This window comes from Podarcis bocagei (genome assembly GCF_964188305.1).
Source record: "Podarcis bocagei genome assembly, chromosome: 9".
NCBI lineage: Eukaryota > Metazoa > Chordata > Lepidosauria > Squamata > Lacertidae > Podarcis > Podarcis bocagei.
The window spans coordinates 28029172-28035423 of record NC_138134.1 but is presented as its reverse complement, the minus strand read 5'-3'; the positions used below and the strand labels follow the sequence as shown (position 1 = coordinate 28035423).

At 45.5% G+C, this 6252-nt stretch overlaps 1 long non-coding RNA gene across 8 annotated transcripts in view; it reads left to right on the top strand.

The window, feature by feature from the left end:
* LOC308595167 overlaps positions 1-6252 on the top strand; it is a 109646-nt gene that overhangs the window by 28055 nt on the left and 75339 nt on the right. The gene's annotated exons all lie outside the window — the stretch shown is intronic.

The window sequence follows — 6252 nt, the reverse complement described above, 5'->3', positions numbered from 1 at the left end:
AATTAATACGCACCTCAGAATAAATAAATACATAGTCTTCCTTAGTTTGCCTCTGCCTCTGTTTCCCCTCCACTCTTCTCCCTTGATTCCTATGTGCTGAATTTTGGTTAAGTTATTCAGGAAAAGTCCCTGTTCCCTTGTAAATTCATCATGCATATTGATGGCACTTTATAATAATTAAAAATGGCAAGATATTTATTTTATATAAATAATTGGTTTGCAAAAGAGACAGTTTGCCAAGCACTCATTTCCCTGCTATTCACTTCCCAGATCATCTCTTTTCTTCATATTAATATTTAAAATTGCTACTATAAGATTTATTCATGAATTCATTTTATTTCTTAGTGTGTTTGTCCTGCCTTTTGGCCAAGAGAAAAGGCTGAATTTCACACAATTTGCATTCTGTTTTTTTCCAAAGAACTCAGGGTGTCATATTCTGTTTTCACAACAACCCTGTGAGGTGGATTGTATGACAAGAGTGCCCAAGGCCATGCAGTGACATTCAGAACTGCAAAGGGATTTGAATTCAGGCGTCCCCAATTCATGCTTTGGATGCCGTTGACATGATTTGGTGTAATGTAAAGGTTTGATCCCCCCCCCCTTCATGATGAAGGTTTTTTTGCCAACATGGTTACCATCACAGAACAAAATTGCAAAGCAGGTGAGGAAGGCATTTACAATGAAGCACTCATGGCCTGCTCAAGACATTTTGCAGCCCAAGGCAGAATAGCAAATAGTGCTCTCCCTAAGGCTATGTTCACATTAGTAGTTTTAAATGTAGCAAATATATCCCCCCCCCCCCCGTGTTTCAAGCCATATTTGCATGGTGTTCGCATCAGAGATGGGGCAGGAATGTCTTCACCAAGCATGCACAATCTTTTAAGTTTTCCCTTGCAACCTGCTTGAATTCCCAATTAATGAAGCTGTTCACACCATTCTGAAGTACTAAGTGAATGCTGTTAGTTTTCTGCTTGAATGGAAGGTGGTCTCTTAGAAGTAACACATGAATCAGCAGTATTTGACAGGAAACTACAGCAGGGGTGCCCAAACTTTTTTCAAGGAGGGCCAGATTTGATGAAGTGAAGGAGGGCCGTGAGGGCCAACCAAAGTTGTTGCGCTTTTTTTAGGATTGAAATTGTTGAGCTTTTTTTTTTTTTTAGAGTTGAAGTTGTTGAGGGGTTTTGTGAGGATTTTACCCCATAAACTGCCGAAGGGGCCGGATTAGGCCCCCGAAATGGACTTTGGACATGTCTGTGGTAGAGCCTTTAGCCAACAAGGTGTGCTAAAGGTGGGAAAGGAGATTGCAGAGGAGCTGAACGGATTATTTGCATCTGTCTTCAGAGCAGAAGACTCGCGAGTAACATAAAAGTAATAAGGTGAAACAGGAGAGATGCGAGTCGGGAAGGGCGACGGAAGGGCCCGGCCGGGCGGCGACTCACCTCGCAGGCGGTGCACCATCCCTTTGGCCCAGGCGAGGCGGCGGCTGCTCAGCAACCTCCTTGTCCGTCTCCTCGTGAGGGAAACGCGGCGTCAGCGTCGGGGCGCCTCCGGCGGAGCAAGGCTGCTGGCCTGCCTTCCCCTCCGCCTTCCTCCTTTTCGCTGCGCCGCCTGCACCTCCGCTGCCTCCCGCTCTCGGCGGGCCCTCCCAGGCGTCGGGCTCCGAGGGCGAAGGCACCCCTCCTCGGCCCCACTCCACCATGCCCATCTGCAGCACGGCCCCCGCCGCCACGCTCCCGCCAGCCGCCCTGGCCGCTTCGCCCGCCTCCTCCTCGGAGGAGGAGGAGAAGGAGAAGAAGTGACGGCGACGACTCCGCCGCCCCAGCTCCAGATGCTCCAGGCTGCCGGGAGGGCAAAGTCCCGCTATGGCCCCCCGACCCTGGACGAAGGCCGCCGCCGCCTCAGAAATTTTCTCTCAGGCTGGCCGAGTAACGGCGCGGGAAGGGAGCGGCTTCGCTTTCTCCACCGTCTGCCTTCCAGCCCCCCATCCCCGCCCACAGCGTGCCGCCTCGCAGGGGGAAGCGGGCTGGCAGCTACACGGGCCACATGACAAGGTCTGGCGGGCCGGATTCGGCCCGCGGGCCTTGTGTTTGACACCCGTGAACTACAGGATTGATATGGATTGTGGCTAACGTGAACGTGGCTTCAAAAACTAGCAGTAGGAGCATCCTGGATGTGGAATATGTAGTGATGCAGACATACCCTAAATCAAGGTGCAGAATATTATTATTGATTACATTTGTTGGTGTCTTTATCTTGCCCAGGGCAACCCAAAGCATATCCAAGGCTGGCCAGGTTATTTTGGCACTTGAAACAGAAAATCCCATATGTGCTTCTTGATGGAAATAAAAATGCAACAATAATAGATGAAATAACTAACAATCTGCTATCCTTCCATGACATCCAAGATGAGCTGCCTGAAGCACTTGATGAGGATCTGTTACTTTTTGGGAGTTAATGAATTACAGTTCATGATGGGTAGGGCTGTAAATTAGTAGTTAATTACTTGTGGTACTTGGAGGGAGGTATCACGTTTAATCCCCGAAGTGAGACATGATCATATGACTTCGGAATTAGGCTTGATGGTACCTATAGAAACTATTGGGCTAAACAATTGCTTGGTTTGATTTGATTATAATTTACCTTCCCAGCACATAGCATGAGAATCTGTGTGCAGACAGACCAGAATTTGGTTTCTCAAAAGTATTTTGAATCCATTTTTAAAATTTACATAGCTGTTTGTCGCAGGGCTCCTCCAGATTATCTCTTTGAGCTTTCAGCCTGATTTACTTGCATGGAGGTTAGAATGTGGCTGTATATACCTTTAAAGCACATGACTTTTCCCAAAGAATCCTGGGAACTGTGGTTTGTTAAGGCTGCTGGGAATTGTAGCTCTGTGAGGTGTAAACTGCGGCTCCCGGGATTCTTTGGAGGAAATATAGGGTGAGTGTTCAGCCTTAGGCCAGTCTTTATTGAATATTCATTTGTTGTTTGCTTTACACTGCTCAGATTTGTTTCCTATGACATTGAGCATTTTAGTCTAAATTGCTGCTTCAACGTTTGTATGCCTTCCTGTTAATCGTTCGTTCATCCCACTCATTTTTAGTGCATTTCCCTGTCACTGTCCTAAGCACAAAACCCTCACTTTTACAAAAATGCCTTTGTTGTGTTGGGGTGACAGACTGCTTTAATTAACTTTAATTGAGCATATCTAAATTTCCTGGTATGCATTTGAATCCAGTACTGGCGCTGTGGTCTAAATCACAGAACCTAGGGCTTGTCGATCAGAAGGTTGGCGGTTCAAATCCCTGCCACAGGGTGAGCTCCCGTTGCTCGGTCCCAGCTCCTGCCCACCTAGCAGTTTGAAACCACGTCAAAGTGCAAGTAGATAAATAGGTACCGCTCCGGTGGGAAGGTAAACGGCATTTCCGTGCGCTGCTCTGGTTCGCTAGAAGCTGCTTAGTCATGCTGGCCACATGACCCGGAAGCTGTACGCCGGCTCCCTCGGCCAATAAAGCGAGATGAGCGCCACAACCCCAGAGTCGGCCACGACTGGACCTAACGGTCAGGGGTCCCTTTACCTTTACCTTATACTGACAGTTTGGAGGTGACCTGAATGAAATTGGTTGAGCCAGTTTGTTAATATCTGCTTTCTTCATAACTGAAAATCTTAAGGAGACATTTTCCAATTTTTTTGTTTATGTTTTTGTTAAGTGGTATGAAATATAAAAATTCTTTTGAAATGAACACCAGCCTGCTGAAGTGCCATTGTGTGTTCTGGAACCTACTATGACAGCTTAGTCTTGTGACACCTGAGGCAGTAGGACTGACTCTGGTCAGTAGGGATGTAGGTTCTCTTACATTTTTACAGCTGGGATAAATCAGTTGATAACATTTGAGTCTTGGTGACATTTTTTCACAGCTTTGATTGGGGACATGGCTAATGCTTTAGCCATGGTTGCCATAGAAAATTTGGCCTTGTTTATTGGCCTTTAACAAACAGCAACAGCTGCAAGACAAATATGGTGACATGTTTTCAGTCTGGGGATGGGACGCAAGCCAGCAGTTTGGCAGATACAGAATCTAGTTAGTCATACTCAGGCTTTTCAGTGAGTTGACATATGTAGTCATTCAGAGATTGCTGTAGATAAGATATAAGGTTCCACCCCTCTCTTCTTTCAACATAGTGTTGTATGAGGCTAACCAGGGATCTGCATCAGTCCTTCCTCTCCTCTCCTCTCGTTGTTTCATTGCTTCTTGTCTGTCCCTGCGCCATCTTTCATGAGATTGTGAGCATACTATGTACATGTAGGAAGCAGTCACAGGGCAAAGACGAACAAGGAAAATAAACATGGACCTTGAAAAGGCCACCTGGTGCACCCACTTGTGAGTAAATGGAGGGAGCTGCTCCAGCTTGTTGCTTGAAATCATAAGCAAACATGCCCACTCACACAAGGCAGAATGTAACTTGAATCTTAGGGTAGGGGGTCTGTGTGTTTCATAAATAGAGTTGCCAGATAAAATAGTTTATAGAGTAAACAGGGATTGGCTCTACAGATGAACTACTTTGGAGAAGTACATGTGAGAAATATAGGCAGGACCAATTCAAAAAATATGAGATGGTAAGAAGACGACAAAATCCTAATGTGTCTTGCCTAGTGTCTTTAGTTGTTGTTCTCAAAGTTCACTCTTTAGCAATTGAGAAGGCTGTTGCCACATCAGGAAAAATGCAGTAAAATATGAGGAGGAATTCACACTGTGCTTGAACTTGTCTGTGTGATATTACCTTTGCAAACACTTATGGCACATTCGGGCCAAAGTTAAGCACTTCTTCTTAACCCTCCAAATGAAGTTAATGGGATGTACAAGAGCTCAGTTTTCATGATTGTATTGGGTTTTGCATGCTAAACCCTCCAGGAATGCAAAAATACCTTATTACTTTCTGATCTTTGACTGTTTTTGGAGACACCTGTCATTACTGTACTAAAGATGGTTAGTTTATCCATATCCTTGGGGAACTAAAATCATGTACAGTTCCATAAGCTACCTGGATCAAAACTACAGTCTCTGTTTGCACTGTCAGAATTTTGAGAGAATGTAGAATTCACAAAGTCCACTGAGTTCTTAAATAGCTGTTATTCATGCCTTGTGGCATTTAACAGAGGTGTGAGAAAGTGAGAAGAGGCTAAATTTACCTGTTCAAAGATATCAAACTTTGTCAGTTTGAAAGTCAGAAGAAGACAACAAATAAATCAGTGTCAATGAAACAAACTGGCAAAATAAATCCTTAATACAGTGATACCCTGGGTTACATATGCTTCAGGTTACATACGCTTCATGTTACACACTCCGCTAACCCAGAAATAGTGCTTCAGGTTAAGAACTTTGCTTCAGGATAAGAACAGAAATCGGGCTCTGGTGGCACAGCGGCAGCTGGAGGCCCCATTAGCTAAAGTGGTGCTTCAGGTTAAGAACAGTTTCAGGTTAAGAACAGACCTCCGGAATGAATTAAGCACTTAACCCGAGGTACCGCTGTAAGTCTTATAGTAGCTGGAATCTTGAAGCGTCTTGGGGCACTGCATGTATTCTTTCCTGTTTCACATTACAGCCTCCTGTACTTGGGACATAGCCTATCCCTGGAAGGAAATTCTACTTTGAATGATGGAGCAATTGCTCTGGATTCTTTTAGTGAGCCATATTAACTGACTGAAAAGCAAGTAAGCTCCAGATTCTGTTGGCCACGCCTTTGACCCATTGGATTCTTCCAGGCTGGGCTCATAACCAAGTGTAGATCAATGTGCAGCATTCTTGACAGGGCCAACCCACCCATGAGGCAAGGTGAGGTGACCGCCTCAGGTGGCTGGATCTGCAGGGGGACAAGTGCATTGCCCGCTGCTGCTGCTCTTGGCAAATAGGAGGCACTGCTGGTCTCCTCCCACCCTTGTTTCTGAAGTAGGTCTTTATTCTCCCATTGTTCCTTCAGTCCTTATTACCTGGGGTGGGACACCATTTTATGGTTTGCCTCAGGTGCCAAAATGCCTTAAGCCAGCCCTGATTCTTGGGCAGCCCCACAGAGCCTCCAAAGGGCACACCACAGATGCTAGCCCTGGCCCCCCTTTAAACAGTGCTCCAATAAGCAACTGTGTTTGGTTGCTGTCATTTTAATTTACCACAATATATCTGATATGAAATTATTCTGGGGCAAGGGCAGCCAAAAATAGGTGACTAATAGCTAACATAGAAGGCAATCCGTAT